General features: G+C 36.7%; 1 protein-coding gene across 3 annotated transcripts in view; it reads right to left on the bottom strand.

Annotated features, from left to right (window-relative positions):
* The window catches only part of LOC150088904 (HMG box-containing protein 1-like), a 118,733-nt gene extending 93,078 nt beyond the window's left edge, over positions 1-25,655 (bottom strand). For all 3 annotated transcript variants that reach the window (XM_090370949.1, XM_090370950.1, XM_090370951.1), the window contains exon 1: positions 24,885-25,655. The gene's annotated coding sequence lies outside the window, so the exon portion shown is untranslated. The remainder of the gene's footprint in view (positions 1-24,884) is intronic.
* Positions 25,656-25,989: the final 334 nt, after the last annotated feature.

Genomic DNA, 25,989 nt, shown 5'->3' with positions numbered 1-25,989 from the left:
AGGTTTTTTGCAGTACTTTGATCCAAGCCCGAGGCGGGATTCGAACCCGCAACCTTTGGGTTGCCAGGCAGGCGCTATACCCACCCGGCTAGCCCGGTCTGTTGCCCTTCTCTGTACTTGTTCTAGCAACTCTACATCCTTCCTAAATAAGGCTTCCAGACCTGTATACAGTACTTAAGGTGCGGCCTGACCAATTGCCTTATACAAAGGGATAATCACCTTGCCCCTGCTAGCAAAGTTCCTATTTATCATTGACAAAACTCCATGACCTGCTCTGGCAACCCGTCTACACTGCTCAGAGAACTTCATATCTGACTACACAATTACCCCCAGGTCTTTTTCATTCTCCACCTCTCTGAGTGTAGTACCACACAGTTGGTATGTTTCTCTTGGGTTACTGCTAAACATATGGAGTACTTTGCATTTGTCAATGTTAAACTTCAGTTGCCACTTCTCAGCCCATCTGCCTAACTTTTCTAGATCTTGTTGCAGTAGCATACTGTCTTTACTGTCATTAACAACCCTGCCAACCTTTGTATCATCAGCAAACTTGGATGTTAAGCCTGATGTACCTTCATCAATATCATTGATAAATGCACAATACAACAATGGGCCCGGCACTGAACCCTGGGGGACTCTGCTAATAACATTAGTCCATGTAGAGCAGTGTCCATTTATTACCACTCTCTGCCATCTCCCACTCAACAATCCCTTTATCCATTGCAGTAACTAGCCCTTAATGCCATACCGCTCCAATTTGTACAGCACTTCCATCTGCTACAGTATCAAAAGCTCTGAAATCCAAATGTTTTTTGGATTTCAAAAAATATCAAAAATTATTTTTTTGCATTCAGTTCCTTTGTGACCACATCGGAACTGATTAGTATCCAATCAAATTGGTCAGACAAGACCTCCCCTTAACAAACCCATGCTGTGTCTGAGCTATTACTGCTGTCTTATCTAGGCTATCCTGTATCACCTCTTTAACCAGTGACTATTTTCCCCAGAACAAAAGTTAAACTAACAGGTCTATCATTATTTGTGTCACCCTTTGAACCCTCTTTGTGAATTGGGAATAGATTTCCACATCTCCAGTCCATGGGGACCTCCCCTGACCTAAGGACGCTCTTATAATTATGGCTAAGGGTTTGCTTACTTCCCTTGCTGCCTCCTTAATTATAACTGGATAGATTCATCTGCCCCATGTCTTTTTTTTTATGTTTAACTTCAACAATTTCTCCTCCACTTTACTCTCAGCTATTACAAGATTATGAGCTTACTGCTGGAGTTTAATACACTTCTGGCATTCACCTCCTTCAATAACTCCTCATGTGTGAATGTAGATGCAAAATACTCATTCAGTTTATCAGCTACTTGAGCAGGATCATTAATAGTTGAACCATCTATGTTAAGTGTACCAATATGATTCATCCCCCTCCTCCTAGAATTTACATAAGTAAACAACTTTGCTGTTTTTCTTTACATCCTTTGCCAAAGATTTCTCATAATCTGCCTTTGCCTGCTTAACCTCCTTTGTGACTTGATTACAGACTAGCTTATATCGGCCATTTTTCTTCTCTGCCATGAGCCTCATTAATTCATCTGACATCCATTTAGGCCTGAACCTTGAACAGTATTTCTTAGTTGGTATGAAAACCTAGTAGCCTCCAAGATTAAGTCCCTGAAGGCTTCCCATTTAGAATTCACCGTTGGAAACATCACCAGTTGATCCCACTGCAGTCACCTTTATGAAAACAAAAACCCTTCCCTTTACCCTTGATAGTAGTTACATCTTTAAGTAAATCCCACATCAGTACTCTGATCACTGTCACCTAGTGGTTCCTTTATCTGAAAATTCTTAATGCATGAATAATCACTTCTAATAATTACACCCTCTGGTTGCCCCTAGAAAACGATCATCCAATAAATCCACAAAAGCCTTGCTAGCATGCAAGTGACCAACCACAAGTTCCAGTCAATATCTGGAAAATTAAAATCCCCCATCACAAGATATTCTGATTTACTGGCCCATTCTATTTCTCTGCACAACTGTTCATTGTACTCATCAGAGTCATTAGGCCTATAACATATTCCTACTCCATTTTCCCTTTCCCAGTGTTTACGTCACACCAAACAGACTCAACATTGCACTGTCCACCCATGTCAACTGGGTACACTTCCTTAGATTTTGTGTTTCTTAACTAACAGCATAACCCCCTCCTCCCTTCCTACCCTGTCTGTCCTTTCTGTACACATTGTACTCTTCAAATTCCAATTCTGCACTGCTTATATCTGTGTGACACCATGATATCCCAATAATATCTACCTTTGATGTCTTGATCAGCACTTCAAATTCATCAATTTGATTCAGATTCATTAACAGAACAGTAATTTCTGGATTAAATTCTACAGAATTTCTTCAATCTCAGCTTAGGTAATCACATAACATCTCAGACATTAAAATGCTGTTCCCTCGATTATGAATTAAAAATGGCAAGGTCTAAATTCAATGAGTTAACAAAGAAGATAATGTTAAATGTGTTTCTCAGCAAAATGCAATCTGATTAATAAAGAGGTTTTGTTATAGAGCAGGGGGTGGCCAACTTAATTTGTGATGCAATCTACTTTTTTTCTTCAAAATGCGCCGCGATCTACCATCTCAAGAATTTCATTGCACAGGGTTAAAAAAAATTAATCAACACATATTGAAAAATGTTGTTTTTAAATTTTAAAATTAAATACAATTCAGAAAGCTTATTTTAAATTCATACATACAGAAATTTTTAATTTATGTGAAGTTCCTGTCTTCATGTTATCTGCCAAGCTTCCAAAATCAGGGATATACTGTAATAAGGCCAACCATAAAGAATCTTCTGTATGCAAGTCTGTAAGAGTAGAGTGATTCTTCGTCTTGGTTTGTTTCAAATATGAAAAGGCCGATTCACATAGATATGTGGAACCGAAACAGGAATTTAAAAGTTCACTGCAATTTTTTACATTTGGGTACTTTTCTCAGCAAACATATTTCCAAAAGTCTATTTCTGTGATCTGGCTTTGAGGAAGATATCGTTTTGCAATGTAATAAATTTCATTTACAAGTAATATTTTCTTCATGTGAAAAAATCTCAGTGATTTTTTCTGCAATTTGTTTCATATCTAAGTCGACAGTAAATGGATAAGAAATATATTGAAAAATGTCTTCAATTGTTTTAAAATCGCTGAATCTGGTTTCAAAATCATCCATAACTTTCTCAATTTCAGAAACATATTTCTCACTATTAAATTCAAAAACGGGATATTTTTGCAAATGATCATTTTGCATATTTTGTGTTTCCAAATTCAGATCACCTAATTTACTGGTAAAATCTGCCAAAAGAGAAGTTAGAAGGAGAAGCTGCAAATTGCAAATCTGGAAAAGCTGCAATTTGCAGAACTTAAGCCTTTCTTGGTAAAAGCAACCCTTTGTTCCACTCACCAATCTCGTTGCCCTTCTCTGTACTCATTCCAGCAGCTGTACATCTTTCTAAAATGAGGCCTCCAGACCTGTATACAGTACTTAAAGTATGGCTTCACTATTGCCTTATACAAGGGGCAATCCTTATCTATCCTAGAAAAATTCCTGTATATCATTGACAAGACACCATGAGCTACTTTTGCAGCCTGTCTGCACTGCTCAGAAAACTTCATATCTGACTGCACAATTACCCCCGGGTCCTTTTCATTCTCCACTGTTATGTGTGTAGTGCCACCCAGTTGATACGTTACTCTAGGGTTACTGCTACCCATATGCAGTACGTGACATTTGTCAATGTTAAACTTCACTTGCCACCTCTCAGCCTATTTGCTCAACTTTTCCAGATCCTGTTGCAGTAACGTACTGTCGTTAACAACCCTGCCAACCTTCGTATCATTTGCAAACTTAGACATTAACCCTGATATACCTTTATCAATATCACTGATAAATACACAAAACAACAATGGGCCCAACACCGAACCCTGGGGGACTCCACTAACAACAATAGTCCACGAAGAGCAGTGTCCATTGATTACCACTGTCTGTCTTCTCCCACTCAACCATTCTTTTATCCATTATAGCACTCAAATACATAAATCATAATAATATAGGAAATATAAAAATACAAAATGTTGAAACACTGAAGAATGAAAAATTGGTACTGTATATGTAGAAATATATCATATTTTCTGGATAAGACATACAAACCATAAGCCAACCATATTTTAGAAGGCAAATTCAGAAAAAAAATAAGTTTTATTGCATATACAGTCAGTCCTCGTATAGCACGATAGTTGTGTTCCTAGAAACACTTGTGTAATGCAAAATCGTGCAATATAAACAACAGGCCCTATGGGAAAAATAGGGTTAGGTGCTGACCACCCAAGATTGAACACACATTTGTAACCAAAACATTACCAAACACAATAAATAATCGTAATAAAATACTTACTTATTTTATTACGACTATTATGTAATAAAATATTGCTAATGCTTTTGCTTCTATCGTAAGCAAACTTGTTTTTTGTTTGATTTTCTATCCAAACGGATGACAGCCGTTCCATCTCTTCTAATTCTTTGGGTCTTAATCTAATGGATTTTAATTACGCTTTGAGTTGTTCCTGCTATGAAAGTTGTTTTTATTTTCTCTGCATTCTTTGTAATTCTCGGAGTTGCCTCATTTAGGTCTGTAGCACGTGCAATATCACATGGTCTTTCATTTCGCTCAAAGCGTTTCACAATTTCATATTTTTTCTCTATCGACAGAGGCGGACTGGCCATAAGCCTTACCGGGGAAACCCCAGTAGGCCGGAGGGATTTTGGCCATAAACCACAGTATGAGGCCACTATTAATTTTCCAGGGTAAGGATTTTTGACCCAGTCTGCCTCTGTTTATCGATATTGCTTTTCTTTTTCTCTCTGAATCTGCAGTGTCTTCACCAGGACGCTTCCTTTTCACACCTTTTAAGTATTTTACTCATTTTTAGGGAATAAAGCACAATTACAAAATGAGGAGGCATGCTTGATAAACATAAACAAAGCTGCGCACGTGTAGCAACTGAATAAACAACACCGTAAAGGCAGAGATACACTATTAACACCTCACATTTTACTAAAGCACATTTCTGGGGGTTACTACCATAAAACAATAAAAACAATTTCCAGTTGCATTTCTGCTAGTGGAATCTGTTATAAACTGGTAGTAAACTCGATCTAATTGCATTTGCGATAAACCGATAGCTGGAATTGTGTGGGTTTTTAGGTTATTATGGTGAAATGTGTTTCCCCTTCACTGATATAAAAAACATAAATACATTTTCAGAATCTTCTCTTCATTGCTATCGTGTTGCATTCGGTTGGGGTAATTCTGCATTCGACTGTCATTTCTTGTAAACACAAAGGCGAATCATGCATAAGCGAATTCAGTTCGTGTTATATAAGATATCCTTCCCCTATTTATAAATCGTGTATGATCGAATTCGTGTAGTGTAAACACGTGTTATACGAGGACTGACTGTAACTGAAATGCAAATTCAAACAAATTAGTTAATAAGCATAGTGTGCTACATTTTAGGCATATTTGATTTTTTTTTTTTTTTTAATTTAAATGAATTTTTTTTCTTTTCCTGTGATTAATAGATGTTTAAAGTAATTCAATTTATTTCTCTACCTCTTGTAGTACAATGCTACTCAAGTCTTTGGCTTGTCCACATTACAGTCCTTATTTATAAATATACATAGTAAGAGATAAATACATGTATACAAAAACAAACACAATATCATTCACACAGCCCAGTAAGTCATACGAGTTGACAATAAAGTTTCGAGAATAATTTTTTTTCCGTCAAAGTGGCCAAACTGTAAACCCATCCTCCTGCTGTGTAGCCTGAACCCCCCTCTACCTGCATGCAAAGGGTAAACTTCGTTTCAGTCATTGTACAAGCTGATTCGTGTAAAGACGTGTTTCAGTTCCATGTTACGTGAAAAATGGAAAGCAATTTAGAGCAGAGGTATAAAATTTTTGGTGAAAAGTGACGTATCATCAACAGTTATTTATGAAAAGCTGACCAGAGTTTATGGAAATTATACTATGTCGAAACCACGCGTTTTCAAGTGGGCAAAACAGTTTCGAGAAGGACATGAATCCATCGAAGATGCTGAGCGTTCAGGCAGTCCTTCCATGATTCAACATGACGAAAACATTGTTTGCGTGCGTAATCTTGTTCAAAGTGATAGGCAGCTAACCACAAGAATGACTGCTGAAAAACTAAACATTAATCAGGAAAGTGTTAGATTAATTTTGACTGAAAATTTGTTGGTGAGGAAAGTGTGTGCAAAGCTGGTACAGAAAAATCTCTCTCATGAGCAGAAAGAAATTCAGTTGCGACATTCTCAGATGTTGGAAAAAACCTTCAAGTTTTGGAAAGGCTTCGCAAGCAAGTCAACTGGGTTCAACCTGAAATTGCTTTGTCATGGATTTTGCATCATGACAATGCTCCCACACATTCTACCATTGTAGTGAAAGAGTTTTTAACTTCAAAATCGATCACAACATTGCCGTTTGAGTGTGGGCTTTACGGCGCAAGAGCAACATGGCCATAATGCACCCAACTATGGTAAAGTTTAGTGCTTTTTTTTTTAAATTTGAATTGCAGTTAAAGTTTACAGTGTGTTATACAGTTTTATTTCTTTAAGGAAAGTGAAGATTTTGTCTACATGTGGCGTATCTGCTAAAATATGGGCGATACTCAGAGTATTCATTGCTCACTGTTGTAAATCGGGCAGTCAATCAGTATATGCTGGACTGTAAGTTGGGTGTTGCAGTTTGTGCAAAGTGGTGGGTCAGCGGCTGTAAGTAGATGGAAATGTGTCGAGTGTGTGTGTGACCTATCCATAATCAGGCTAATACAACTTCATGTCGGTTCTCATGAATACTAGACTTCCATGGTTTGAGATCTTTTTTAATGCCGAGTAATTTGTTATTGGCCTGACTCTGCCAGATGTGTTGCCATTGTTCAAGACAATGTTTCTTTATAATGTACTTGTAGTCAGATGCAGATGTTGTAAAAGCTTGGGCTATAGGATCGGTAGCAGTTTTGGCAGTTAGGTCGGCTTGTACAACATTGCAGCACCCTTCGTATTCGCCTGATTTGTCTCCTTGTGATTGCTTTTTATTTCCTTGACTAAAAGGAGTCATGAAAGGAATGCATTTTCAGTCAGTTTCTGAAATTCAGAGTAATGTAACGTGGGTCTTAAAACAGATACCAGAAAGTGAGTACCAGAAATGTTACAATCAATGGATCCTACGCTGGAATGTGTGTACAATCTAAAGGGGACTAACTTTGAAGGTGATGGCCTCACATCTGTATAATTTTCAAAATAAAATTTTTAAATGAATTATTCTCGAAACTTTGTCACACCTTGTATATACAACGTTCAGGTAAGGTTATCATGTTCAAAATTTCATCTTCAGAAAAAAATAATAATAATAATAAAAATAAATAACTCTTAAACAAATATTATATAAAATCCATAAAATCGTCCCATAAAGCATAGCATCATGGGCACTGTATAATAAAACAATCATATATACTTATTTAATAATCTTCTAAAAGAATACATTTAATTGTAAACCTATACAACTAAAATGTAAATCGTCAAAATAAATTAATCAAAACCATATATATATATATATACAGTCAAATCTCGTTAATACAAAGTTCAAGGGACCTAAATTTTCACGTTTTGTAATAACGAGGTATCCAAAATTGTAGTGTTTTTTTTCCAGTCCATATTGTACATCTAAGACTAATAATAAATAACAATAATGACAAAATTAAATTAATTTAAATTAATAAAATAAAAACAGCCTCATCTAACAATACAGTAATAGGAATAACATTTTTTAAAGATTTTATTTTATTTGTAAGATAAAATCTTAAAAAAAGTAATTAACGGAAATGAAAATATTGTACAGTATAAATAAAAAGAATTACAACCTTAATATAAAAGGAGATATAATAAATTAATCTTTTTAATAAATTAATCTAATTTAAAGAAAGAATCCAATGTTGTTTGCACAGTTTTTGTCCTATATGCATTTTTAACTACAGCACAGACATTATCAAATGCAATAGTTGTTTCTTTATCAATGTTACTGCAGGCTAACACATTCTCTATTACGTTCAATATATTTTGGGCTTAGAGGGGAACAGGTATCCTGTGTGTTATCAGACACTCAGCCTAAAACACTGATGGATCCAATATCTCTCTATTACAGAAGATTTAGGAGAAGTCCGGTTGGCCTGCCTCCCTAAAATCCACTAATGCACACCTTCTCGATGGTAAGCCCTGTTACGTCACTTAGGTGGCAACGAACGTGTAGAGTGGTTCTCTTCAAGACGCCTGGTCAGCGTGAAGAGGAAAAGACCAAACCCTCCAGCAATGAGAGCACAACAATACAAATGGCCCTCAGTCCCCAGCAGCTTTCACTCTCCCTCTTACGGCAGCGAGAGGATCAGAGTGGAAGCAGAGGGTGCTAAGAATCTCTGGGTACGACCAGGCTGCCATGTACGGAAATTGAACTTGGCCTGTTATAACGTACGATCACTCATCGGTGAAGACAGGATATTAGAGCTGGAAAAGGAATTAGAAAATGTGAATTGGAATATCATCGGTTTGGCTGAAACAAGAAGAAGAAATGAATCACTTATAAGTTTATCAAGTGGAAATCTGCTGTACACCAATGGAAACAGTGAAAGGAGTGAAGGTGGAGTTGGGTTTCTGGTCCATAAAGATTTTAAAAACAACATTTTGGAATTCAAAAGTACATCACCAAGGGTGTCAAGACTAATACTCAAGATTTCTAAGAGGTACAAGCTAAAGATTATAATGATTTATGCACCAACATCGAGCCATGATGATGAAGAGGTTGAAGAAATGTACACTGAAATTGAGGGTCTTCTAGATGAGCAGAAAACCCACTACACTATTATTATGGGGGACTTCAATGCTAAGGTTGGAAAAAGGCAAAACAGCGCAGAAAGAGGAACTATAGGAAATTTTGGAATTGGTGTAAAAAATAAGAGGTGAAAGACTTGTGGAATTTGCAGAATCTCAAGGAATGTCAGTAATGAACACTTTTTTCAAGAAAAGGGTGAACAGAAAGTGGACATGGAAGAGTCCAAATGGATTAACAACTAATGAAATCGACTTCATCCTCACTAACAGAAGATATATTGTGAATGATGTTACCGTCCTGAATAAGGTAAATGTTGGAAGTGATCACAGAATGGTAAGATGTACACTTGATATAGATGTAGGAAAGGAAAGGAAAAAACTGACTCGAGTAAATAATACAAAGGTCTTTGAAATAACAGGAGGAGAAAAAGCAGTATGTACTGGAACTGAAGAACAAGTTTGAGCTTCTGCAGACTGCTCAGGACCAAGATATCGACGAGGAATATTACAACTTTCTGAAAGTGATAAAGCCCAAGAAACTTATAGGGAAACAGAAATCCAAAGAAGAAAAAATTAGTCAAGAAACACTTGTCATGATGAACCAAAGACGACAAATGAAGAGCAAGAAAAACACTGACAGGGAGAAAATTGAGTATACTGAGTTATGCAAAGCCATTAGAAAGAGACTCAGAGAGGACATAAGAAGATTTAACACAAGAAAAGTAGAACAAGCATTAAGGGAAAACAAAGGATTTAAATCAGCAGCCATGAGCAGTAATACAGAAAGACAAATGATACTGAAACTGAAGAATAGCGATGATGTACTTATAAACAGCAGAGAAGGCATAATTCAAATAGCAGAAGACTACTATAGAGAATTATACAAGGAGCGAGGGAATGATACCAGCAGTGGGGAAGATGGATTGCAAAGTAGCAACACATATGACATACCCGGTATTCTTCCTGATGAGGTAGAACATGCATTGAAGAAAATGAAGAATCGGAAAGCCCCGGGGGAAGATGAAGTTACTGTAGAGTTGTTAAAATTGGGAGGAAGAGACATAACACAAAAACTGGCAAGGCTCTTCACAAAGTGCATTAGAAAGGGTGCGATGCCTAAGCAGTGGAATAATGCAATCATAGTTTTGCTGCATAAGAAAGGAGATAAATCAGAAATTGGAAATTATAGACCAATTAGCTTGTTATCCCATATCTACAAGTTGTTCACAAGGGTCATTACTAACAGATTAGAAAGAATACTTGATGAGAATCAACCGAAAGAGCAAGCTGGCTTTAGGACAGGATTCTCAACTATGGATCACCTTCACGTAATATCACAGCTAATGGAGAAAGCAAATGAATATAAAACACCATTATGCCTGGCATTTGTGGATTATGAAAAGGCATTTGACTCCATACAGCATAAGGCAATGTTTCAGGCACTGGAAAGACAAGGCATAGATACTCCATATATTATGATTTTGAAGAAAATATATGAGAGTGCTACATCCTTTATTAGACTAGACAAAGACAGTAGGAAATTTAAAATCGAGAAAGGAGTCCGACAAGGAGACACAATATCTCCGAAGCTGTTTACTGCTGCCCTTGAGGAAGCTTTCAGAAGATTAGACTGGTCGCAGAAAGGAGTCAATGTGAACGGAGAGTACCTAAACCATTTACGATTTGCAGATGACATTGTGGTCATAAGCCACGATCCCAAAGAATTAGAGGAAAATCTTAATCAGTTATGCACAGTTAGTAAGGATTTTGGACTAAAGATGAATATGGCTAAAACAAAAGTAATGATGAACAAGTATGCCACGGAAAGGGAAATAATGATTGAAGGAGCAGTAATTGAAAAGGTGGAGTCATATACTTATCTGGGACAAGTTATTAGCTGTAATAATGATAAATGGCTGGAAGTCAAGAGAAGAATAAATTTTGGATGGATAGCATTCAGGAAATATAGTCACATACTGAAGAGCAATATCCCAGTTTGTCTGAAACGTAAAATAATGAACCAATGTATACTCCCCACCATGACTTATGGAAGTGAAACTTGGGCACTCACCAAAAGAATGGAAGAGAAGCTAAGAACTACACAGCGAAGAATGGAACGAATTATATTGGGAATCAGACTGTTAGATAAGAAGAGAAACACATGGATTAGGCAGCAAACTCAAGTAAAGGACATTCTTATCAAAACTAAAGAACTAAAATGGTCTTGGGCAGGACACATAGCTAGAAGACATGATGACAGATGGACTAAGAAAATAACAGAATGGTACCCAAGAGGAGCTAGAAGAAAACCTGGAAGACAAAGGCGGAGATGGATAGATGAAATTCATGAGTTTTTGAGTAGTAAATGGATGGCCAGTGCTCAAAACAGAAGGAACTGGAAAGTTGCTGGAGAGGCCTTCATCCTGCAGTGGATTGAAAATGGCTGATGATGATGATATTTTGGGCAACTTTTTTAGATGGTAGTGTGTGCACTTCTTCACTTTCATTGTCACTGGTAACAAAAAAATCATCATTTCGTTTGGTGCTCAGCAGCTCTTCTGGTATTGACATTGCAGTGGTAGCCACTTCATCATCCACCTTCACAAACTCTTCAAATTCGCCAACAAAATTCATATGCTTCTTCAAATTCCTCCATTCCTCAATATTGCTATCACATTCGTCTGCTGGACCATGTTTATCAATGATATTCTCTCCAAAGCCACTCTTTCTGAAGCAGTTGATTATTACACTTGATGCAATACTGTCCCAAGCAATAACAAGATTACGGATAGCATCCAAGACATTCCAATTTGGCTGCAAATTGTTCCCTCCTATGTTGTGGATCAAGTACCTTATCAGGCAGTCTCTATATGCTCTCTTGAGGTTATAAATAATGCCTTGATCCAGCAGTTCCATTAAACTGGTGGGTAAAAACAAAACAGCCCTATATTAGTCAACTTAAGTATCTCAGCAGAATGTGCTGTACAACGATGTAGAATCATCAAAATGTTCCTTTTTTCTGAAGCCATTCTTCCGTCCACTTTTGATAACCAAGACTGAAAAATTTTGAGTGTAAGCCAAGCAATTCTATTGGCCTCAATTACAGGGAAGTTGGTTAACTGCTTTAAAACATCTTGGCTTGAAAAATTTAGCAATCACAAGTGGGTGTAGTTTTGTACTGCCATCTGAACTGTAGCATAACAGAACAGCGAGTCTTTTTTACTAAATTTTCTACCATGACAAGACTCTCCTCGAACAGCAAATTATAAAATAAACATGTCTCGTCAAGATTAAAAATATCCTTTGTCTCATATTTTTCAAGAATGGACCATACAGAACACAACCAGTCTGCAGCCTTTTCTTTGTCAACTAATCCAGCCTCATCACCACAAACATTTCGTGAAACAAAGTTATTCCTGTCTTTAAATCTTTGGAGTCAGCCACTGCTGCATTTGAAGTCGCTTATTCCTTGTTGCTGAGCTAGATAATTTGTCTTTTCTTGCAAAATTGGACCTGATATTGGCAAATTAGATGCACGCATTTGTTGGTACCACTCAAAAAGTTTTGTTTCAAGCTCCTCATGTTTTGCACCACAAATTCGTTTCCTGTTTTTCATCGCTTCTCCAGTGTTACACACTTCAAGTCTTGCTCGGTTTTTCAGTATTGTTAATAAAGTACGTAAAGGGATGTTGTATTCCTTTGCAATGTCCATTTTGCTTCTTTCCATCCTATCAGTCTCTTGTATAATTTTTAGTTTAATTTCCAGGTTTAATTCCGTCAGTTACATTTTGTCACCATAACACCGCTAGATAAGATTTAATATAAACAAATTTTAAATTAATTTAAAGACAAGTTCCAAAAAAGACCATCAGCTCAGATAAAATGACACAAAAATTAGATTGCTGTATACGGTAGAAAAAGACTTGGAACTGGGGTAATGATTGCAACTGACCTTATTCCCTTGGAGAGCGAGGGAGTGCATGTAAACAACTTAGAAAAATGTTTTATTCATTTGTTAATTTAACAACTCATCCTTCAGAAAGATGTTTTTCAGAGTGCACTTGACGTTGTAGCTACCATAAACTGCTTTTATTTACACAAAACTAATTTCTAACAAGTCAGTGCCATCCTTCGGGAAATAGGGAGCCGGGTAGCCAGAGGCAATAATAGGGGCAATAATCGGACAGCTCTATCAAGATTTGTATTAAACAAATTGCAAAATGACAATATTTATTTCTCACGGGGCGAAAAAGAACTTTCTAATACATATTAACCGAATTTTGTATTTACACAGAAAAGCCTATCCTTTCACGTGGGAATGGTATGTGCTTCATATAAAAAGAGTACTTTGTATCAAACGAGTTTGTATTAACGAGATTTTACTGCGCACGCACGTGCACACACACATATATATACAAATTATTTACATATATACAATAATTATATGACATTTAAATATTTATAATCATACTTCAATCCATACATATTTACAATCATACTTTCAATCCATATATATTTACAATCTCATATTTACATATTAACAATCTCTTAAAAGAATATATATTCATTTATAAATTAAAACTTAAAATTTAAGATAAATTAAAACCATATTATTTAAATTCCATACAATATTTCCATAAAAATATATCTTACTTTATATAATAAATACGCACACAAATACATTACAATTTTTCATAAGAAATACACTGTATAAACCACATGTATTGTACCAAAAATCATAAGATATTCACATATTTACATTAATTTCCTGATCTTGCCATAATAAGCCTTCTTTTTTCAAAAACTTCTTTCACAAAGATCTTAAAAATTCTATAGGAGTGAATAGTTGCAAATACTTCGCATGGCTACAGAAACTGCACTTTTAATTGTTCGTACATTTTCCTACGGTCTATCTGATAATATCTACAATGCCACAGTATGTGTTCTGAAGTTTCCAATTCCCCACAGAGACATAAGCCAGAGGGTACTAATCCCAGTTCACTTAATCTAGCTCTTAGCCCATGACCAGTTACCACCATGGTCTCTTGCAAACCCATATCTGGCCATTCTTTGCATTGTTTCATGGTAGGTACAAAAGGCAAAAATCCATAGGCAACCCTCCCCTGCTCAGAACTGTTCCATCGCTCCTGCTATTTATCTCTAATTCCTTACTAATTCTTCTTCTTTCTGTTTTTAAATCTTTTTTATCATATTCCTTCCCTTCAATAGGGTATGACTGAATTCCCATTATTTCTATAGGATAATTCCTGACCATAGCATATCCAAGATATTTCCTTATTACGATTAAACCTGCAGGTTCTTTACCTGAGAGTACCTGCAAAGCAACACTTGAAACAGTCCAGCAGGCTCGGGTTACTGCTAGAAGAGTATCCAGTTGAGGACCCTGGGTGTGCCAAGCTCGTACTCACCAGATGTGAACCCCCATGCTCTGCTTTGTACTCCGAGGCACCAGCAGTATATGTAATAATCGGCACGAAAATACAGTTATATAGCAAGTTAAGAGACCTTCCTTTCACACCCAATTCTACTCTCACAATTCTTATTTTTGAATATAAAATTCTAATCTTTTCTTTAATATATTTAACATAGGGCAGAAAAGTTAGTCTCTCATCCATCATAACTCCCAAGTATTTCACCAAATGGGCATATTTCAGGGATCCTGCCAGACGTCTGAAATATGTGTAAAGTAATATAGTTATCATCTTATCAATTAATTACTAAGTTTTAACTTTATAGAATTAGACAATAGTTTTGCATTCTCTAAACTTGGCCATTAAGTTTAATTACAACTATATAATATTTATTACTCTTCTCCCATATATTTTTTTTTAGTCTCTTCTCTCTCTCTCTCTCTCTATATATATAGAGAGAGAGTGAGAGAGAGAGAGGTTATATATATAATCTTCGCAACTCTCAAATAACAATAGAAGTGAAACATGCACAAACTGTCTAAAACTAACTACTGCATTAAAAAGAAATAATTACTAGAATTCTGTCTGTCTAATTTAAATAAAATTTGGGATTGCTTGACAAATCTTTCTAAGAGGACTAAATATAAAATTTCACGAAACTTCCACTGGGAGTTGAGCTGTGACATGCAGACAAAATGCAAATGTGCTAAAAAGTTTACTAAACAAAATTTCAATTTAGAGCAAAGCTTTTTTCATCACAGAACTACAAAAACTCAATTGCTGATGTCTTAGTCTGCACTTTCATCAAAGATTACCTTATTACAATCAAGATCACTGCTGTTTCCACACTTTATGGAAGACTTGACTTTTAATGAAAAAAAAAAAAAAAGAAAAGACAGCCGTGTCATATTTTTTTATTAAATTATTTATTATTATTATCTGTTTATTTCTTTAGAGACACCCATTCACAACATGTAGCTAGAGGGTGTGGTTACATTTTGCAATAATTTACAAACTTATTTACATAATTTTATTTACAAAATTTGAAAATCATAAAATACAGAGCATGTGATTATTAAATTAATATTCTTATATTTGTACATGCCAGTACACATTACCAAAGATTTCTTTCCTGTATATTTTATCTGTACATAGTTTTTCTGAATCTATGTTTAAATTATTAAAAAACTTAACGGTACCTGCTGGGAAGAATCTCCCCAGAGAGTCTAATTGAGTCATGTCATACTTGAGTTTTGGTTCTTCCCCGTTTATCCTCCATCGCATCATCTGTGAGTAAGCGATCAAATTTTCCACTTTAGGCACTTCTAATTTTTCTGTTAGTAACTTTGCCAGAGTTAAGATGTTTCTAGATTACTTAGACTATATACAAGACCACACTTGAAATGGCGAACGATTTCCCTAGATGATGTTATCAGGGGCCAATGACCAGATGGTTGATGTATACAACGGAATTGGTGTAAGAATGTATTGGATCATTGGATGAGGGCTTTGGAACACTAGACACAAGTTCTTGTGTCTAGTGTTCTAGAGTGCTGCATTCATCTTTCTAATATTTCTGAAGTGAGGTATGAAGGTTAATTCTTCATCCCACTTAAGGCCAAGGTTGACATGTGAGGGAGCTATTTGAATTCTGGTATTATTTACAATTATTTTTTGTGTTTTTCTCCTTTTTGTTGGTGAAGGTCATTTGAGAAGTTTTCTTTTCATTTAGTTTCAAACCCATGTAGCGTAAGTATTCTTCAAGCTTTCTAATTGTCTTGTTTGCTTCCTCAGATAGATGAAGTGCAGTTTCTTGCTCTCTAGTCCAAAAAATTTAGAATCATCTGCATATGATTTGAAATGTTTTGTGACCTCAATTTTGAAATGAATTGTTTACAATTTTGCACTAAAAATGGTGCTAGTGCCATTGTGAAGATGGACTAAACGCCTCCTAGTGGTACTCCCCTGTTGATACAGTAAGTTGCATTTGTTTCCCATTAATTAAAGTAACTTGTCTTTCTTGATGGGTGTTACTATCATAGCTGGGATAGACATGTTGTCGAAGGCTGCAGCTACATCCAGGAAAATGATATCCAACTATTGTTTATTAGAATTAATAAAGGCGTTTGATGCAAGAAAGCAAGATAATACAGCATCAGCAAAAAAATAAAAAACCCTTCTCACTTCACCCATCCACTTGCTCCAAATTGTTTGTCTAGTTCTGCCTTGAATCTATTTAAGCTATCAACATCTAAATCAACACATGAAAGTTTGTTCCAGCATTCAACCCACTGGCTAAATGCAAACTTCCACACATCTATCCTACAACTGTCTTTCCTCAATTAGAATTTATGCCCATGCAGGTGATTATTCTAAGCAAGAGGAAGAATCCCACCAGCACTGAGCATGCTCAAACTATTCAAGGCCTTATACACCTCAATCAGATCACCTCACAGGTGCCTAGTCTGTAGACACTGTACTTTGCAAAACTTAAGCCTTTCTTCCTAAGCGCAACCCTTTGTTCCATTCACTAATCTTGTTGCCTTTCTCTGTACTCGTTCCAGCAGCTCTACATCCTTCTTAAAATGAGGCCTCCAGACCCGTATATGGTATTCAAGGTGTGGATTGACTATTGCCTTATACAAGGGGATAATCACCTCCTTATCGCTGCTAGAAAAATTTCTGTATATCATTGACAAGACACCATGAGCTACTCTTGGAGATTATATGCACAGCTCAGAAAACTTAATATATGACTGCACAATTACACCAAGGTCCTTTTCGTTCTCTACCACCGTCAGTGTAGTACCACACAGTTGATTACACTGAGGTTACTGCTTCCCATATGCAGTACTTTACATTTGTCAATGTTAAACTTGAGTTGCCACTACTCAGCCCATCTACTCAACTTTCCTAGATCCTGTTGCAGTAGCATACTGTCAGTATCATTAACAACCCTGCCAAAGGAAGTAAGCAAACCCTTAGCCATAATTATGAGAGTTTCCTTGGACTCAGGGGAAGTACCCATGGACTGGAGGTGTGCAAATGTAACCCCAATTCACAAAGGAGGATCAAAGGGCGACACAAATAATTATAGACCTGTTAGTTTAACTTCTGTTCCAGGAAATTTAATGGAGGCACTGGTTAAAGAAGCACTGCAGGATCATCTAGACAAGACTTCAGTCATAGCTCAGACACAGCATGGTTTTGTTACAGGGAAGTCTTGCCTGACCAATTTGATTGGATACTATGATGCAGTCACAAAAGAACTGGATGCAGGGAATAACTTTGATATTATATACTTGGATCTTAGAAAGGCTTTTGATACTGTTGCACATGGAAGACTGCTACACAAATTGGAGCAGTGTGACATTGGAGGCAAATTGCTGCTGTGGATAAAGGGGTGGTTGAGGGGGAGAAGACAGAATGGTAATCAATGGACACTGCTCATCATGGACTAATGTTATTAGTGGAGTCCCTCAGGGTTCAGTATTGGGTCCATTATTGTTTTCTGTATTTATAAATGATACTGATGATGGTATATCAAGCTTAATGTCCAAGTTTACCGGCGATACAAAGGTTGGCAGGGTTGTCAAGGACACTACTGACACTATGCTACTGCAACAGGATCTGGAAAGGTTGAGCAGATGGGCTGAGAGGTGGCAAATGAAGTTTAACATTGACAAATGTAAAGTACTACATATGGGAAACAGCAACCCCAGAGCAACGTATCAACTCTGGGATACTACACTGACAGTGGTAGAGAATGAAAGGGACCTGGGGATGGTTGTGCAAGTAGATATGAAGTTTTCTGAGCAGTGCAGACAGGCTGCAAGAGTAGCTCATGGTGTATTGTCGATGATATATAGGAATTTTTCTAGCAGGGATAAGGAGGTGATTATTCCTTTGTATAAGGCAATGGTCAGGCCACACCTCGAGTACTGTATACAGGTCTGGAGGCCTCACTCATTTCAAGAAGGATGTGAAGATGCTGGAACGAGTACAGAGAAGGGCAACAAGATTAGCGAATGGAACAAAGGGTTGCTCTTACGAAGAAAGGCTTAAGTTTTGCAAATTACAGTGTCTGGAGACTAGGCACCGGCGAGGTGATCTGATAGAGGCGTATAAAGACTTGAATGGTTTGAGCATGCTCAATGCTGATGGGATTCTTCCTCTTGCTCAGAATATCACCTGAGGGCATAAATTCAAATTGAGAAAAGACAGATGTAGGATAGACGTGAGGAAATTTGCCTTTAGCCAGCGGGTGGTTCGTTGGTTGATGGAATAAACTTCCATCCCTTGTCGTGGAAGTTGATAGCCTAAATAAGTTTAAGGCTCAGCTGGACAGGTATTTCGAACAAACAGAGGGGTGAAGTGGAAGTGGTTATTTTTTATTTTTTTGGCTGATGCTGCATAAGCTTGCTTTCTTGCATCAAATGCCTCTACTAATGCTAACTTTCATATCGTCTGCAAACTTAGACATTAAGCCTGATATACCTTCATCAACATCATTAATAAATACAGAAAACAATGGACCCAACACTGAACCCTGAGGGACTCCACTAATAACATTGGTCCACCGAAGAGCAGTGTCCATTGATTACCACTCTGTCTTCTCCCACTCAACCATTCCTTTATCCATAGCAGCAATTTGCCTCCAATGTCACACTGCTCCACTTTGTGCAGCAGCCTTCCATGTGCAACAATATCAAAAGCCTTTCCAAGATCCAAATATATATCAAAGTTATTCTTTGCATCCAGTTTCTTTGTGACCACATCATAGTATCCAATCAAATTGGTCAGACAAGACTTCCCCTTAACAAACCCATGCTGTGTCCGAGCTATAACTGAAGTTTTGTCTAGATGATCCTGCAGTGCTTCTTTAACCAGAAGAGCCATTAATTTCTATGGAATAGAAGTTGAACTAACAGGTCTGTAATCACTTGTGTTGCCCTTTGATCCTCCTTTGTGAATTGGGGTCACATTTGCACATCTCCAGTCCATGAAAGCTCTCATAATTATGTATGGCTATGGGTTTGCTTACTTCCTTTGCTGCCTCCTTTAATATAACTGGATAGATCCCATCCACCTCATGTGCCTTTCTTATGTTTATCTTCAACAATTTCTCTTCAACTTTGCTCTCAGTTATTACAGAATCATATAGCTCACTGCCAGAGTTTAATACACCTCTAGCATTCCCCTCCCTGAATAACCCCTCACGTGTGAATGTAGATGCAAAATACTCAGTTTGTTAGTTACCTGAGCAGGATCATCAACAGTTGCGCCATCGATATCACGTGGACCAATCTGATTCATTCCCTCCCTTCTAGAGTTGAGTCGTCTAGAGTCTTTGCTGTTTTTCTTTGCATCCTTTGCCAAAGATTTCTTGTAATCTGCCTTTGCCTGTCTAACCTCCTTTGTGACTTGGTTACAGACCAGCTTATATCTATCAAAAGCTTCCATGTCACCTGTTAATTTATGTGTATTCCATGCATTTTTCTTTTCTGCCACATGTCTCATTAATTCATCTGACATCCATTTAGGCCTAAATCTTGAACAATATTTCTTAGTTGGTATGAAAAGCCTAGTAGCTTCCAAGACTAATTCTTTGAATGCTACCCATTTTGAATTTGCTGTTGGTAACATCATCAGTTGATCCCATCGTATAGAATTTAAAAACTGTCTCAGACCACTGTAGTCACCTTTACGAAAACAAAAACCCTTCCCTTTACCCCTGATGGTATTACTTCTGAGTAAATCCCACTTAAGCACACTGTGATCACTGCCACCTAGTGGTTCCTTTATCTGCAGATTCTTAATGCATGAAGAATCACTACTGATAATCAGATCAAAGGTATTACTCCCTCTAGTTGCCTCTCGAACATGCTGCTGTAGAAAACTATCATCCAATAAATTCACAAAAAAACCTTGCTAGTGTGTGAGTGACCAATCCACAAATTCCAGTCGATATCTGGGAAATTAAAATCTCCCATTATTATTTAATGTTCTCTGTATCTGTAGTAGTATCTCCATTAAATCTGTAACAGTCAACCTTCAAGGAAGCAGAGTGTAAGTATTCTGGTCTGTCTCCAAAGCTGTGTTGATTGACCGTGTTTAGAATTGCTCTTTCATTATTTTTTGCAGCACGCATCTGACTGAAAATGGTCCTGAAATCTTTGCTGAATTTAGGGTTGTTTATTTTCGGAACTGGTTTTACATAATATCTTTTCCCTGCTTTCAGGATAATCCCATCATTTAGTATTCATTGGAAGAAGTGATGGAGCGGGTCGATTATGTATGCACTACATATTTTTATTATGAATAATGGGAACTGGTCCAGCACGACTGTTGCTTTTTACTGAGGAGAATGTCCCACAAATCCCACAAATTTTTTAACCATTTGCTTGTGAAATTGTTTGTTGCTTCATTCAATCTGCTGATGTAAAATCGTGGTTTGGTACTCCTATCCATTTGGTCCACTCGTCATTCATGAATGCTTTAAAGGGTTTGTTAATAGGGATGTGCAGTGGCTACAGTTGGCTAAGACCTGCTAGAATTGCAACTAAGTTATGATAATTCGGTGTCTGTCTTTTTTAATGTGCTGTTACATTCAAGCTCAAGTAGCCATACATAAAAGGAACTAGCTTTTTCAGAAGGTTACTGGACATTTTGGCCACACTTATAAATAATGCAAGGAAAAAAGTTTATACAGCATTCAAGAAAAAAAAAACAAAAACTGCCTCATCTGCACATTTTCTCTAACAATCTGTCTAATCATCCTTAAATTTCTTCAAACTACCCAGCTGCACAATAGAAGGAAGTTTGTTCCAACGGTCAATTATTCTCTGGCTGAAAGCAAATTTTCACACACATCCTACAACCATCCTATTTCAATTTAAATTATGTCATCTCAAGTACACTATCTGAGAAACATTTAAGGATGCCACGGGCATTTAGTTTACTCAACCCATTCAAAGCCTTTAGTCAGGTCTCACAGTGCCTAGTTTGGTAGCTCTGCAATTTGCAGAACTAAAACCTTTCTTGGTAAGAGTACCCTTTTGTGTTTATGGCTAATTGTTCTGCACTCAGTCCAACAGGTCCACATCCTAAAATAAAGCTTCCAGACCTGTATATAGTATTCCAGATGTAGCCTAACCATTGCCTTATACACAAGATAATCACCTCCATGTCGTCACTGAAAAAATTCCTGTACATTATTGAAAAAATTCCATTAGCTGATTCAGCAGCCTGTCTGTACTATAAGAGAACAACGTTGGGCTGTACAACTACCCTGGTCTCTTATTCTCCATCACCTTGAGTGTGGTACAATCCAATTAGGTTACTGTAGATTACTGCTATAGATACATAATACCATGCAATTTATCAACGTTAAACTTCAACTGCCACTTCTCAGCCAATCATCCTAATTTTTCTAGACTTTGTAGTGGTATGACATTATTTCTATCATTCACCACTATGTCAACTTTTGTAACATGTGCAAACTTAGTCATTAACTTGATGTCTTCATCAATATTGATTGCTAATCAACACTGTACAAACATTAAAGTACCCAGAAACAAACCCTGAGGAACTTCAAAATAATACAGGTTCAAGAACAGCATCGTCCATTTGTAACCACTCTGTCTTCTGCCATTCAACCATCCTTTTATCCATAGCAGTAACTTTACAGCTACAATATGCACATAACATACTTTCAGCAACATTTTCCAGGAGAAAAAGTACATCTTATAGTCCAGAAAATACCATACTCAATATCTACTAATAGAGAATTGTGCCTGCAATCACACAAAACGTATGCTATATACTGTAGCAAAACTGGCACTGATGAAACAATTGAAATTCCAAATTTTATTACTCTTGATTAAATGGCTAGTTGATACCACAGTTACATGCCATGGAGGAAGCACTATTTTCACTACTTTAGTATAATTCAACATCTGATTTATATGCATTTCATTAAACCAGGTGGTGCTATTGCCACTTCAGCCATAGATACATCTGACCTGCTAGCATTCTACTTTTCTTCCAACTCATGTATGGATAATTTTGGTAAACCATCCCCTACCATTCTGAGTACATTACATTCAATGCCTCCTTTGGTCTTCCATCAAAAGGATGTCAGAATAATTTTGAACAGTCTTGATGCCAAGAAAACACCAGGTCCCAATGGTATTTCTCCACTTGTTCTCAAAACCTGTGCTCCTGAGTTTACTCCTTTTCTGTGCCACCTTTTTTTCATTTTCTTTTTCAACAGTCATCTGAGCAAATTTCTCTTTGGAAATTTGCTCACATCCAGCCAGTTCATAACAAGGGTGACAAATCCCTCCTGTCCAATTATCATCCCATTCCACTTCTACTCTTTCTAAAGTAATGGAGAAATCTATAAGTGCCAACTCTTAAACTATCTAGAAACTCTCCATGATTGCCAGTATAGATTCCATCAGTGCCGATCCACTCGTGATATGCTGATTTACATTACTCATCTACGGACAAATTCAATGGAAAAGTTTGGTGAAACTCAAGCAGTAGCACTTGACATTTCAAAGGTTTCTGATTGTGTTTGGCATAAAGGTCTTCTAAATAACCTTTCATCTTATGGTTTGCCAACTGTTTTTTTTTTTGTAACTGAGTATCCAGTTTTCTCTCTGACTGCTCACTGCAGGTGATTCTACATGGCTCTTTCTTCTAACCTCTCCACTAATGCTAGTGTTCCCCAAGATTCAGTTCTTTCTCCCGCTCTTTTCCTCTTGTATATTAATTACTTTCTTTAATTGAAAGGAAATATTATCTGTTGTTTTGCTTATAATAGCACATTGCATTAGACCTTCGAGTTTGAGAAACCTTGCACAACACAAACAGCTTCAACTTCTCAAATATCCACAAAGATAACTTAGCAAAGTTATTTATTATAGCAAAGATAACTTAGTTGATTTCAATCCTTTTAAAACTCAGTCCTGTATTATATCTTGCAAAAAGGATTCTTCTGCCGTCTATGTCTATCTTTGATGGCACTCTGATTTATAGACAAGATCACATATCCCTATTGGGGATTACCCTGATTTCTGATCTCTCTTGGCATAAGCACATCACAAATATTGGTTCCTCTGCATCTAAAAAACTGGGCTTTCTTTTTTTTTGCTCTTGTTGTTACTTTTCTTCCAAACAGCTGTTCACTCTGTACAAATCAAAAATCTGCCCTACCATGGATTATTATTATTCCCACATCTGGGGCAATGTCCCGAAAACCTCTCTCAGACTTCTCGATTTCATTCAAAAGAGGGGAGGTAGGTTAATTAATGCTTCATCTTTAACAAAGTCTCTCCACTCTGTCTCTTGGACATTCTGTTTCTGCTGCATGCCTTTTCTATGGATACTTCCAAGAGCACTGTTCTTCTGAATTAGATTCTATAATTCCAGCTCTCTCTTCTAAAACAGTCTGAACACATGCCGCAACCAGCCGGCATCCTTTTATTGTCAATCACAGCCCTATAACCATCCTTTTCCAAACCATACAACAATTTTGCAGTCACTTGCTCCAGTGAGACTAAACAAGGAACAACAACATTACACATTCACAATAATCACCCAATCACAAAACTTGATTGTACAATCACTCCGTTCTACAACCATCCCCACTGCACAGTGACAAGGGGGTACCAAAATAACAGATTTCAGCCCTAAGTATCATAGTATATAATGGCAGCAGAAAAACAATATCCGAAAGGGACACGATAGCAAAAGCAAAAAACAACACACCCACATCACAAAACAATACCACAAGCAAAAGGCAGAACAAAAAATACTAACAGCAACAGGACAATGGCGACAAACAAACCACGACACGTGTGCAAATGATAACTCCACACTTCCCCTCCAAACCAAACTGAATTCACATCCAATCAAACAATCAGAAACAAAAATTACGCATTCACAATAATCACCCAATCACAGAACTTGACAGTACAATCACTCCGTTCTATGATCATACCCACTGCACGGTGACAAGGGGTACCCAAATAATAGATTTCTGCCCTAAGTACTATAGAAAAAGATTTTACCATGGATGGCAGTGCTGTTTTTTGTATTATTTGTGAAAAGAATGTCCCTTGTAGAAAAAAATTCCAGATTGACCAACACAGGGAAAAAACATCACATATTGTGGCAAAACAAAAAAGCAAAGAAAACCTGCCAGATATGTCACTTTTCACCAAGCCATGTACCTCAAGAGAAAAGAAATGTAACTTTTCAAGGAATCTGTGTTTTCCTTTGGTAACCATAAATATCTCTTTTTAACAGGTTAAGCAATTCACTTTTCAAACAATTTTTGAAAAAATGTTATATAAATCAAAACATTCCAGATAAATCAGTCTCGAGTAAAAATCAGCTTAATGGGATATTTAAAAAAGTAGTTTGTGTAAACTATTTCAATGGTATGTGTTAATACAAACATTACCAACCTGATAATGATGAAAAGTTAGTCATAACACTCAGCCTCCTTTCTTTCTTAGCTCTTTATCCAATAGCATGTGTGACAATCTCTTTTCTCATTCATTTAAATACCTACATGGTTACAAATCATGTTCATGTCTGCTTTATTGAATATTATTTTTCTCTACACTGCAGAGGGCTAGTTGATCCTAATCAACTGTACGCTGGTAATATGTTAACGAACGTAAAAGTTATAACTTTAGCAACGAGTCATTTCAACAGACGTCACAAAGTGGTGCATTTATGCCTGTTTAAAAGATGAACATGACGCTTTACAAATAAAATGTTTTCTCGGAAACTTTTCTGTCTTTTCCCGTCACAAAATCATAATTATGGATATGTCGTTTCATTCATTCGTTCATTCAAATCACAGGGTTTTATATCACTATCACTCACTTAGAGAATTGCAACAACAATTATTATTTAGGAAGTTTGGGGTAATGCTGGACAATGAAGAAATCAAATTCAAGCAGCTATGATTCAATGATAAGTTTTGATTATTCGAATTAAGATAGCATCACATCAAGTTACCAACGATAGATAAGTGCACCAGTTGCAAAGTTAACGGTCAACATTATATAAATGAAAGTAAACCACATTCTAAGTATCTACACCTAAAATAATACGCCATCTCCGCATCCCAACTATCACAAAACACAGAAAATAATACTTGCTGAACGTATTATTACTTGGTTCATAAAAAATATGGCTAGCATCGCACCACTCTTACTTATGACAAAATGGCGTCGAATTACTCTCATATTGCATGAAGAGTTGGATGAATGACGACTGTTCGAAAACTCGTTACGGCACCTGTTATCTGTTATTGCACGGGAAAATGTTTTCTTGTGATATACTACATATACTGTATAAGAAAAATTCTTTTCAAAAAAGTAAATACAAATCAGACAATACTGTACTTTGTATGGCACAGATTAACAAATGATAAATAAATGAGGTAAGCTTACTACACAATTTTAAAAAAATAACAACAGTGACAGGAATTTAAAAAACACACACAGGGAATCCTCCATATGGCCTTTAAAAATGGCGAAAGTGAACGAGTAGTTTGTG

Source organism: Mastigoproctus giganteus, chromosome 3, assembly GCF_048544385.1.
Source record: "Mastigoproctus giganteus isolate SK-2022 chromosome 3, ASM4854438v1, whole genome shotgun sequence".
Classification (NCBI taxonomy): domain Eukaryota; kingdom Metazoa; phylum Arthropoda; class Arachnida; order Uropygi; family Thelyphonidae; genus Mastigoproctus; species Mastigoproctus giganteus.
This window is presented reverse-complemented; position numbering and strand designations above follow the sequence as displayed.